At 34.6% G+C, this 13,359-nt stretch overlaps 1 long non-coding RNA gene across 1 annotated transcript in view; it reads right to left on the bottom strand.

Annotated features, from left to right (window-relative positions):
• Nucleotides 1–7,310: 7,310 nt before the first annotated feature.
• LOC110025157 overlaps nt 7,311–13,359 on the bottom strand; it is a 67,421-nt gene continuing 61,372 nt past the window's right edge. Inside the window, exons 3-4 of the long non-coding RNA XR_002294091.1 lie at nt 7,603–7,921; nt 7,311–7,507 (exon numbers count right to left, since the gene is read on the bottom strand). This is a non-coding gene — a long non-coding RNA (uncharacterized LOC110025157). The remainder of the gene's footprint in view (nt 7,508–7,602; nt 7,922–13,359) is intronic.

Here is a 13,359-nt window from a genome sequence, read left to right as displayed (position 1 = left end):
AATGAGATCTATTTGGTCTCATTTTTCAAAAATTAAAACATACTACTTTCAAAACCCAAACTATATATCTTTTATATTTAAATTAAATCTCAAAAATTATTTTCATATATCATATTTTTCAAATAAATCTAATCAAAGAAAAGTTGACCGACACCATCATACTCAACCATGTATGTTTTGTAAAAACAAATCAGTTTTAACTCAAGGGTAAATTGTTACTCTAAACTAACACATACGAATTAGTTTTCTTTTGAAGATGAACCCCATTACTTGTGTATTCAAACAGAGCAAGAATTTCAAGTTTCAGAGCAAGAATTTCAAGTTTAAAAAGAATTTCAAGTTTAAATCCTCCTCTAGCATCAATATACAGAACATTCAACAGCTGTACCAAAAAAAGAAACAAAAACTGAAGTTCAACTTCGTCAAAATTGCAAGAAACTAATCAAACCAATCCATCCTTTATAATCAAACCAATCCATCCCAGAGAGAGAGAGAGAGAGAGATACACACACACAAACAAACACACATACATACACGCATACATGCATAGACACAAATTTGACTTTATATTTGTTATAGTACAGATTTTTTTTCTAAAGGTATTCTACTTCTTTGACTTGTGAATAATAGAGTTATATTTATTACGACACCGAGCACTCCCTAAGCTAAAGTTGGCGTAAATTTATCCCATTATACAAAGTATCTACCAAGACTGGACAGATAGGCATGCAGGCCAATAAAATTTATCCCTTTGGCCTTGGCTTTGATTTGGACTACCACGTTTGGTTAGAAAATCGAGCCTCCTGATTAGATAAACGAGCCAAACTTGCATGTGTGTCTTCCTTGGGTTTATCTTTTAGCTTTCTGAACCGTTGGCTCTTCTCGAGATTCGTGTTGGTACATTATCGATGCACAATAAAGAGGGATTTCAATAAACAACTTCGGCTAGCTCATTCTAACATTGTAAAATGCTCAATATCAGCACTTAAATTTCATAAAAATATCGCAAAAATATGAGGCCAAATAGAATTGCCACAACCATCTAAGAAGCCATTCAAAATGCTGCCATAAAGGAACCCATAAACTCTTTTTGTTTATGCATTCAAGAAACTAAATGTGTTAGAAAAAAGACTATAGAGATTGATAACTTGGTTTTAAGCATCGATATTCAGATAACAGTCCCACTAGAAATAGTATAGGTGTAATTATAGATGAATTTGAAAGATAATGTCGTAAAAATTAATAGAATTAGGGATAGAATTATAACCCTTAATATTATTGATGGTTCTAAGATTTTTAATATTATAAATGCGTATGCTTCTCACGTAAGTTTAGATATAGGTTCTAAAGATAAATTCTGGAATGAACTAGAAGACTTAATACAAATGAGACCTCTTGAAGAAAAAAATTTTATTGGAGTAGATTTAAAATAGACAGGTTAGTAGAGTGGTAGAAGATTTTAGAAATATTCATGATGGCTACGATTTTGGAGTGATTAATAAAAAAGGTAGAGCCATATTAAATTTGCTTTGTTGCATGATTATGTTAGTGCTAATACTTTACTCAAGAAGAGAGAAGGGCATATTACTACTTATAAGAATGGATATAATAAAACACAAATTAGTTATTTTCTTATGAGAAGAGAACGCAGAGAATGCAAAGATTGTAAGATCATTCCAAGTGGGGATTTAAGTACTCAACATCAATTACAAATTTTAAATTTTAAGATGAAGAGTTGTAAAATAAAGAATACAAGGAATCATGAGAAGAGTAAATATCTATGCAGCACCGCCAAAGAGAAACGAGTTATAGAAGAAAAAAAAAAGTTCTAAGAAACAAGGAAGCAGCGTGTCACCTCCCAAAAGAGCCCTTATGGGTGATGGGCAGCCCAGGACTTAAATACTGTTTTTCGGCCCTACACCTAGCCGGCATAAGAATTGTTGGCAAAAAAGGAAGATGTTATATGCTGTTATTTCTATTATTTAGTGAGAGGTTGAAAAATAGATGCAAGGCGGTGCTGGTTTTGTAGATAGCAATATTTCAGTTCCATCTGTGTAATTTTCTCTACTTTACAAGATGAAGCTCTGAAGTAGAATGATTTGTGTAAATGCACGAGCACATCTGATTTCCTAAGAAAGCCCTGTACTTCAAACCCGTAAGAAAATAATTAAAGCAATAGAAAGACATGCTAAGTCTCTGATTTACATATTTACACATTCAAATCTCTTTTTATTATCTAAAATCAATCTAATAAGTGAAATTATTAAGTCTGGGATTAAATAAAACACCAAGGAGAAACGTGAGTTTAGATTTAGTAGGATTTACACCGGTCTTTTTGGTTTGGCAGGTATTTAGAGTAAGTACGGCATAAATCCAGCCACTGCACAGTCCATAGGTCCTCTTTCAGTTGCCTGAAGATATTAAAATATAGAGAGAACCGCAACTTGATGCTGCTCATAATCAATGTTGTTCACTCTGCAAGCAAAACCACCCACCATTTCTCTACCACAAATGCGTGGAAGGCGAAGATTACTTGCATGTGGCTCGAGCTCTATTCGACTCTGTTTACACCCCTAGGTGGCATTAGAATACAGATCAGCCAGAGCAAAAAAAAAAAAAGGAACATAGAAAGATTACAACTTCTGATTAACAGCAAAAATGTATCCACATTCAGGCCCAATTGACTGTTTCAAGATACAGAAAAGTTTAAAGGAACAGAGAGTCATAGGCTCAGATTCGCCTAATTTCATCAAAAAGCATATACGTCCACATTTTCTCTATAAATGACGCATGGACACAGCAGTTACCTATGGAAGCATAGGCCATCCAGGCAGCTCCAAGGCATGAAAAACCCAGAGAAAACAACCTTCAACATTGGATTTAATCATCATCGCCTAATCAAAGAAAGAGGGAGACGGTGTGTGAGAGAGAGAGAGAGAGCAGCCAAAATTTGCTTAGAATTGTTCTGAGATGAGTGCAACATAAAATTAAAGTGGAATTTACATACATACCAAACAATTCTCGTGTAGTTACAAATCTAAAAACTAAACATTCATATTTTCAAACATAACACACATATATTTAATATAACATAGAAAATGCCTCTATCACTAACCCTTTTAGAGGTGGCAAACCAGTCAATGCATATGCTCATGACAACAAAAAGCTAGATATGTAAATACTATAAAAACTCACAATGAAATTTAACATCACATGCTTCTTAATATCAATATCAGCCGAATTTTCACAGGATGTGTTCTTCTATAGAACATGCCCAAAAAATCATTTTGTACAAAATTACACCAAATGAGATATTAACTCCCGCATTGGAGCACTACTTAAAGTTTTGGCTTTCTGAAACAGATTTGGACCCTATTTTGAACATGGATCAAACCTATATAACTAAAGTATTGAGTGATTTACAACATACATACCACACAATTTTTAGGTATTTACATTTCTAATATCTAAACTTTGATATTTACACAACACTTCAGAATCACAATAACATCATAAAACATGCAAGGGTGTATTACACTTAAAAATGCACGGTAGCAAGTTAATTAATTATTGATTACTAATCAATTAATTAATGAAGATAAACTTAAATTAATTAAATTAAAATCACAAACTTATCTTCTCCTTCCCCACTCCTGCCCAAAACCCTCGCCAATCCCTTGCCAACCCTCTCGTTTTTGCCAAAAACTATCACCTCTGTTACAACCCTATCGATACACTTAAGATTAGAGCTAGCCAGGACCACAATGATGAGAGTGCGGAGTACAAAGACCACCGTAACTCCAATCAATCTCCTTCCGCTCCTCTTAAAAAAAAAACTGCAGAAAAGGGGTTTAATAAGATGTTATTTTGCTGTTTGGCATGATTTAGGTTAAACTCTGTTCATCCAGCCACAAAAACGGCCCCTTGCTGTTCAGCATGATATAGATATCTATATATACGTGTGCGTACGTGTGTATATTACTATTCTTATTTAAGAAAAGCATTTAAGGCTGGCTAGATGGACCAATGGGATCATGGCATCAAAAACCATTTTCTTTCTTTCCTTTCCACTCCTAGCCAAAACCCTATTGAAAAAGGAAGCAAAAAAAATGACATAAGATCTTGTAGCACCGGCATTATTTTTCTTTGGCAAAATCCTCAAAGCTGCAGGATTTAGGAACTTCAAAATTTAGGCCAAAACTGAGCTAAAACGGAATATATGATGAATCCAGAATAAATCCAGCCCTTTGGATAATTGATTACTATTGCAGGGTGCAGAATTACTTGCGTTGTACAGAGCAAGGGAAAACCTGCTTGAAATAAGGTGGGCAAGAAAGGTCGATTTGGAAGGCATAGATTCGTCACTGCAACATCATCAAGGCAGAATCACTTATCTGCATTTCACCAGTAAAGTGCAGGCATGGGAATCGTGAGAAACGTTCGCCAGACCTTCGGTCCAAACCAGCACGGAAACTTGATTCCTACAGAGACCCAGAACTAGATCAAGATCATCCCTCCTTTCTTGAATCGAGTAGGGAAGTATTTATAGATTTTGGCATTGGCATCCCCATAAATACTACAAGAATCCATACCACCTCATCTGACAGCCCCGAGTGATGCACTAGATCGGATGATGTTGTATGAACATTTGAGTGCCTTAATGTCGTCGGAATTGTGATCATGGGTTTGTTTGATTCATCTAAAAGAGACGCTCCAATTGACCTCCTAATGCTTCCACAAATAGTTTAACATCTTAATCTCGGCTTGATTTGACTAGGATTGGATCTATTTTGGTGTCATTGAGTCCCCCTCGTCAAGCCAGTCGGTTTTGCAGCTCAGACTAGATGAATTTTGATGTCATCAAGATCATCCCTTCTTTTATGAAATCAGAGTTCTTGATGATTTTTAATTTGAGTTTGAATGTTTTTTGCTCAAAAAAGTTCTCAAGATTCATGCCAAAAGCCTCGAGATTCATGTCAAATGATAAATTTGTTGATGATGTATCAATAATAAAAGTTATAATTCACCAAAATAGGCCAACACCTAGTACAAGTTTATTCAGAAAAATGATGGTGAATATCATATAACTTTTTAGGGACGTTTACATGCATAACATTAAAAACTACCCAATTTCCATATTTTCTCGCACAGCATATCATTTGTTTTTTTTTTCAAAACTTGAGACCCATCTTCTCATAGACACGTCATGGTTGTGATTTCAAGACTACTCAATCCAGTAGATAGCAGCCCTAAAGAACATCCAGCAACCACAGCAAAAAAATTATAAAAAAGAAGAGAAGTTAATAAAAAGGTTGCTCGTTCCATTGCAGCAGATTATTGTTAGAAGTTGGAAGGAACACCCTTTAAAAGTAACTCCTTCAATGGAGGCTTTCTCATCAGAGAGATTTATAAAGATATAAGCAAAAGTTGAAAAGATCCAGAAAAAATAATGAGCAAGAAACTAAAAATTCCTGCATCTGGTAGCAAAACATAAATGTAGAAATGTTGTGGAACTTTAAAACACTGCTCCGGTTATCAAATTTTCCTTTCTTTTATCTCAAAAAAAGACATCAGCTTTTTTTACAACCAGCACGTTGTAACACATCCTGGTAAGAAGTTCAATCTCACCACTGATAATTATTAAAAAGCAGCAACAAAATGACAATGAAACAGAGTTGTGGCAAATTTATAATAAGCCTTTGAAAAAGCTGCGACAAAAGAACCCATAAACTAAAGAGTTATCATGGGAGAGTGAAACTTAGTCACTCATACATAACATCTAAGCTCAGTTCACCATTATCAAGATCATTCAAATCCAGGTTAATTAAACATAAAATTGAAATAATAATAATAATAATAATAAGACTACAACTTCGCTAAATTGCAAATACCCATCCACATCAAGGGACCAATGAGTTGGCCGCAGTTCATTTAGACCTAATTTTCTCTACTAATAACACAGACACAACGGCTACACTTAGAGGCAACGATCATCTGAGCAGCAACATCAGCATTCATGAAAAAAGCAGAGTTCACTGAAGCACCATGAAGAAGGACAAGATCACCATCAATGTTCTACTCAATCATCATCACATAGTCAGGGAATGAGAAAAATTCAAGTAATTCATAGAGAGAGAGAGAGAGAGAGATTTACATACATACCACTCAATTCTTATGTATTACAAATCTAATAACTAAACTTCATTTTAATCAAACAGAATATATCCAACAGGGAAGAATGGCTACCTTAGCACATGGGTTGTCCAGACTGCTATAACCCCACTGCTTGAGAAAAGTAGATCTCTAAAAGACCCAAAATGATTCCCTTTGATGATAGATTTAACCGTCATGGCTTGTATATAAGAGACATTTACAACCATATCACATAATTCTTATGTATTTACATATATAAAACCAAAACATTCGAATTACATGCACGCCCTTTAAATTTTTAACATTAAATAAAAAATACCAGATTTCACAATCATGACGTGTATATATATGGGACATTTACATACATACCACAAAATTATTTTTACATATATAACACCAAAACATTCAAATTTATAAGAAAACCAGTTAAATATTTAACATCAAATAAAATATGCCAGATTTCACCATCATGGCATATATATTGTGACATTTACATACATACCGCACAATTCTTGATAAAAGTGAAATACAGACTTTTCATAAATAGATTTATGACACCGAGTTATAAGAGTAAATATCCAACTTTTAGTGTTAGAATTACATACATACAGCTTACCCATGAATGAATATGTGCTTTTCATTTTTTTTTTAAATTAAAATTGTAAATATTTTTATGTGATATGAAACATTTGGGGGTATGGATAATTGTTGGGAAGGTCATGGTGTTTTTACCCATACATACATACAGCTTACCCAAAAACCTGCCAATTGTCACGATTAGAGCTAGCCCTAAAAGCAAAAATGGCATTGCCGCATGCGAGACCTATACAATTCCAGTCTTTTACCTTCCTTCAGCTCCACTCAGCCACTGCTACCTAAAACCATTGAGGAAGGCAACCCTTGCCTTTCCTCCCTTCCCTACCATCCATCTTCACATGCTTCAGCTTCTCTAAATCCCGCAAATCCCACTCCCAACGGGGTTTACTAAATCCAGGATTTAAGGGAAAACAGAGGAAAAATGGAGCAAAAAGAAACTGTAGGAATTAAATGACATTTTTGCAGTTTGGGAGGATTGAGGCCAAATCCTCGACCTAACAGCCCAAATTCTCACTATCTTGGATCAGAAAAAAGCCTTACAAAAAATAGAAGAGAATATAAGGAATATCATTCAAAAATATCATGGTAATGCAATTGCTACAATAACTACTTGACACAATTAACTTAAGAGAAGATCCAAAATGGTGGAAATACAATGAGTCGAATCATCCCAAAGAACATCCACCCATCTCAAAGTCAAAATGTCACTGATGCCGTGGTTGCCTGAAGATGCACCGGCCATCCTAGCTGCTCCGTTCTATTACAACATAATAGCGAAGAAGCATTAATATCTCAGAAGCACCATGAAATAGCATTGGTCACAAAGAAGAGAATAAGAGCAAGCAGCTTCACCTTTGAATTTATGTTAAAGTAGAAAGGAAAAGGGGATTCATAAGCTCAGATTCTCCTTAGTCCCATCAAATAAGTAAAGAACATGTAAAACTGGAGGCTGATTCAGCACTGATCAATTTACAAACAGAATCAACTATCATTTCTCTACCACTCATGGAAGAGAAATATTTACGTATGGAGAACGCATGCAGCACTCTGTGCGTAATCCCCTCCCAATAACTTCTCAATAACCTCTGCGAAGGATATTGGGGGGTTATCGCGGCGTTATTTGGAGTCATCCAAGCAGCTCCACGTACTCAAATGATAATAGCAGAGATCTCTGAAAGACAGCATAAGAAAGAATCCAGCCCAACATTAGGGTAATATTTGATAATTTTTAAATAAAAACACTATCTTTCTTGTCAAAATCTGAAACCCCAAAATTCTAGAAACTCTTGGCAACAAAAAAGTGCGGAAATTAGGGAAGGCAAAGACGAGATCACCAGTGTGAAAAATAGCTCATCAGATACATCCGTCAAAAACCAAAAATTATCGAGTCTGACATTTAAAGAAAAAGGTACTCTGTTGGATTTAAAGTTGTCATTTTGGATCTTTGGTGAGATCTAGGACTAATTATGGAAGCCCATAAATCAGAAATAAAAAAACTGTGCAAGAAAAAAGATACATAAATAAGAAATTACAAAAATACAATAATGTAAAAATAGAAAATACAAAAATAGAGGAAACTAAAATTAGGAATTCCTAAAATTCCAATGCCACCCCTTCATGTTGGGGTATAGATATTTAACACGATCAACCTTTTTATAAAGAGCTCAAAATTAGGACTAAAAAATCATTTGGTGAAGGAAAGAATAATTATTCCTCTTAAATTTCATGAGAAATAAATTTGGCTTCATAGGCCCCACTAATAACGCTATGACTTTAGCTCGAAGATCGTTAATCGCTCGAAAGTTCAAATATTAGCTCGGATGAAGATCGAATCCCAAAAAGCATATCCCACCAAAAAAGGGATGACTTTAGCTAGAGATAGAATCGAAATAAACAAGCCGAACTACAAGTCAAAACCTGTTATCCAAATTTTTTGAAGCCAATTTCGAGCTATAAACGGATCGGCTTCAGCTGCCTCTAGATTTGCTTGAATTAATTTTTATCTATGTAAATTATATATAATGCTAAATAAAATCAAATATAACGAGCTATGAGGCGATTTTCACATGAAATGGATCCAAATAACTCAATTTAATCCAAATTATTTGGATTTCGAGCTAGATCGAATCCAAATAACTCAAATTTGAGCAAGCCCATTTCAATTTCGAATAGAGCTTGCTCGAAATCAAACATAACGAGCCCGAACAAAATCAATTCAATTGGCTCATTAGCAGCCCAACCAAAAAAAAAACCTAAATTAAAAAAAAAAATGCATCTTTTGGGGCCAAATTTAGTAACCGCCACAAAAGAATTCATAAAAAACAGGTAAAAATTATGATCACGACTATAGCACAAGAGTTACTGGTGATATTATAATTGTCTGAGGGCAATATTTTTGAGTAGTGTCTTATCTATTCTCATATGTCAAAAACTCTCTTACTTATTTTCTTTAATTTTTCTTCCAAAGCTTGGGCAGGTTTTTGGAGCCCATTTACATACGCATAGATACATACATACATACATATATGTAAAGATAAGAGAGAGAGAGAGAGAGAGAGAGAGAGAGAGAGAGAGAAGGGGGAAAGATATTTGACTGTATAAGCTTCATAATAGAGATAACTTGGAGAAATGAAGTCAATATAATCTTTCAGGCCAACAGAAATAATTGAAGCTAAGGTGCTAAATTTTTCATAATATAAGACTTAAGTATGCATGTAAACATTCCTTTTTATTTCACTTCAAAACATTTTGTGATTATGAAAAAAGGCTTTTCAGAAAATTAGGTGCAAAAGCCAGAGAACCATTCAAAACATAATGGAATCAACTGTTACTCCTTCAAAGCACGGCCCATCAAAGCTGCTCCGACGCCATTGCAGGAGAAAAATCTACATCTATGCCGCACAAAAAAAAAAAAAAAATTGATTAATAAATCCTATGGCTACACATGGCAGGCATCATCGCCCTTGTTAAAGCATTTCATTTTAATGATCATTTAAACACACACATACTGAAAGAGAGGGAGGGAGAAAGGGAGGGTGAAAAATATGATTTGTAATCCTTAAGTCCAACATAATAACAAGTATAGGAATTGGAAATGTAAATACAAAAAAATTGTGTGATATATGTAAATCAAATGAACAACGGCTTTCCTCAGCTAGCACAGTCTAACTTGCACATATGATTTGTAATCCTTAAGGCCGACATAATAACAAGTATAGGAATTGGAAATGTAAATACAAAAAAAATGTGTGATATATGTAAATCAAATGATCAACGGCTTTCCTCAGCTAGCACAGTCTAACGATGTAAAAAGTTCAATCTCGCCTCTGAACTTTCTAAAAAACCAGCCAAAAGTACTATAATCAAATAGAATTGAGATACCTTTCTAAAAAAATCATCTGAGTGTGTGTGCTTTTTGGTATATGTATATATATATATATATATATATATATATAATGATAGAGAGAAACTTGACTATAATGCTTCAAAAAGACAAAATTTGAAAAAATGAAGGCATCTTAATCTTTGACGTCAGCTTGAAAATTAAAATTTAAGCAATACAGGTAAATATATAAGAATTAAGGGCTGCGGTTCAGATTTTTCTTGATTCCATCCAAAAGCAGTGAAAAGCACAACCACATCTTCTCTAAAAAAGACATTGGATGCAGCTATTACCTTCCAAAACAAAAGGTCATCCAAGCAAATACATTCATGTTGATTTTATCATCATAGCTAGGGGTGTAAACTAGCAGACTATGAGCAAGCCCAAGCATGGCTCATGTTAGGATCGTTAAAAATTACCGGATGTTTGTGTTTGTCTTGTTAACATATCAAACACAAAATATTTGTTTGTTTGGATCGTTTGCTTAGAAAACAATTCACGAACAACGAGCCTTTTTGACATCCCCAGTCATGCAGCCATAGAATGAGAGGGTAAGTGTGATAGCATCTTCTCAACAGTGATGATAGGTGGCTAATCTTTAGCGATATTCGACCTTAGATGAAAATGCAAGTGATACCAAATAGTATAACTGTGGCCAAACATACTGCAATGAGAGCAATAAGAAAGGTGTGGTTTGATTTCAACTTTTTGTCAATACTCGTTGTGGGTGGTTCCAATCCATACAGCATCCGGAGCTGGTTGAGTGATATCTCTCTCAACTAACACATAAGCCACAGAGCTTCTGGTGACAACAAGAGTGGGAATATAAACCTTGAGAACTTGTCGTAAGCAGTTGTTAAGGAGTAGAGAATTTCCAGGTTGAACAGATATAATTTTAACCCCAAAAAATTTATCCAAACAGAAATGATATGAGACTCCGCTTTTGGATCAAAATCAATTGTTTACTTCAAGCAAAAATATATATATATGTATATATATATATATATATGTGTGTGTGAAGGTGTGATCACCATGACATATATATACATATATATATATATATATATATATATATTCAAGCAAAAATTAGACAAACTCAAACAAACAAATCTTTGTTCGTATTCAGCTCGTTTATATATCGAGCGCAAAAAAATTGCTTGTGTTTGGCTCGTTTACACATACCCAAATCTCACTGTATTATTAAAAATTTGTCTAATGAGCAAACTTACTAAGCCTGGGATTAAAGACAAAACGGGGAAACGGGAGTTTAGATTCTGCAGGATTTATAACCGTCATTTTGGTTGTTTGGCAGGGATTTAAATTAAATATGACATAAATCCAACCACCACATAGCCCATAGAGCTTCTTTCGGTTGCCTAAAGATATTAAAATGTAGAGAGAGAGGTGCAACTCGATATTGCTCAGAATCAACGTTGCTCATTTTGCAAGCAAAACCACCCACCATTCCTCTACCACAAATGCATGGAATGTGAAGATTACTCGCATGTGGCTTGAGTTCAATTCGAGTAGTTTACACCCCTAGGTTGCATTAGAATACCGATTAGCAAAAGGAAGGGAAAAAATGGAACAAAGAAAGAAAAGAACTTCTGATAAACACAAAAATCTATCCACATAAAACCCAATTGGCTGCTTCAAGCTATAGAAAAGTTTAAAGGAACTCGGAGTCATAAGCTCAAATTCGGCTTAATTCATCAAAAGCATATACATTTCTCTACAAATGACGCAAGGACACCACGATACCTACGAAAGCATAGGCCGTCCAGGAAGGTCCATCGCCAAGTTACGAGAAAAGCATAGATGAAAAGCTTCAAAGTTGGATTTAATCATCATAGCCTAATCAAGAGGGAGACAGAGAGTGGGGGCAGAAAGAGAGACTCGTGTAAGTCAAACAAAAAAAAGAATAATTCATTACTTTTCTAGATGATGCAAGTAGAGAATTTTTTTTTCACCATCCAAAATTTCATTGCCTTGCATAAGAAATTCCAAGAGTTCTTTTGTTGGAAATGCATTGGCTTTAGCATAACTTTTTCGAACTCAAAAATAGAAATTGAACCATCCAAAGATTCAATTGTATGTTACTGCATACTAGCAGATGATAAAACAACAATAACAAGCCTTTATCCCACTAAGTGGGGACGGCTACACTAATCCTTTTTTTTCCGTTGTGCTCTATTAAGTGTCATATTTTCAATTAATTCTAATAGATTAAGATATCTTTTAATACAATAAGTCCAAGTCTTTTTAGGTCTACCTTTGCTATTCTTAACATATGTCAAATCTAAAACATCTACTCTCCAAACGTGATCAAGGATGGTCGACGTTTAATATGATCAAATAATCTAAGAAGACTTTCTCCAATCTTGTCCGCCACTACAGCTACACCAACTCGATCACAAATATATTCATTTCGCATTTGGTCTCTAAGCATTCTCATCTCAGCAACTCTATTTTATGCTTCTCTTTTAAAGGCCAACATTTTTCACTTCAGAGCAATACCAGCAGATGATAAAAAGAGAATTTTGGGTGAAAATATCTTACTGAAAGTTAGTGAAAATAGTTTTGAGATGAATGCAACATAATATTTAAGGACATTTACATAACTAAAAACTAAACTTAGATATTTACATACATATCACGCATTTCTTTACTATTGCATAAAAAAATGCCTACCATTACTAACCTTTTTAGAAGTGACAAACCATTCCATCCATACGATCATGACAACAAAGAGCTAGATATTTAAATACTTTAAGTGAAGCAAAAATAAATTTTAACACCATATGCCGTTTAGTATCAATATTCAGCCTAATATTCCCAGAATATGTTCTTTTATAGAACATGTCCAGAAAACCATTTTGGACAAAATTACAGCAAATGAGAGATTAACTCTAGAATTTCAGGTCAACTTATTAAAAGTTTTAGCTCTCCAAACCTATCTACCCCATCCCCACTCTGCCCAAAACCCTCGCCTATCCCTTCCTAAACCTCCCGATTTTGCCCAAAACCATCACCCCTGTAACAAAACCGTAGCAGTACACTCGAGATTATAGCTAGCAAAGATGGCAACAGCAGAGCCGTGGAATACAAAGACCCCCGAAACTCCCATCTATCTCCTTCACTTGCCTACCAATACTGCTGAGTAGGCAAGGAAAAATGCCAAAAGAGATTGTTGCAACGGTTTTTTTTATTTCTTTTTTTTTTTTTTT

Source organism: Phalaenopsis equestris, unplaced genomic scaffold (genome assembly GCF_001263595.1).
Source record: "Phalaenopsis equestris unplaced genomic scaffold, ASM126359v1 Scaffold000002, whole genome shotgun sequence".
Classification (NCBI taxonomy): domain Eukaryota; kingdom Viridiplantae; phylum Streptophyta; class Magnoliopsida; order Asparagales; family Orchidaceae; genus Phalaenopsis; species Phalaenopsis equestris.
Note: the sequence above shows the minus strand (reverse complement) of the source record. Positions and strands in the feature narration are given on the sequence as shown.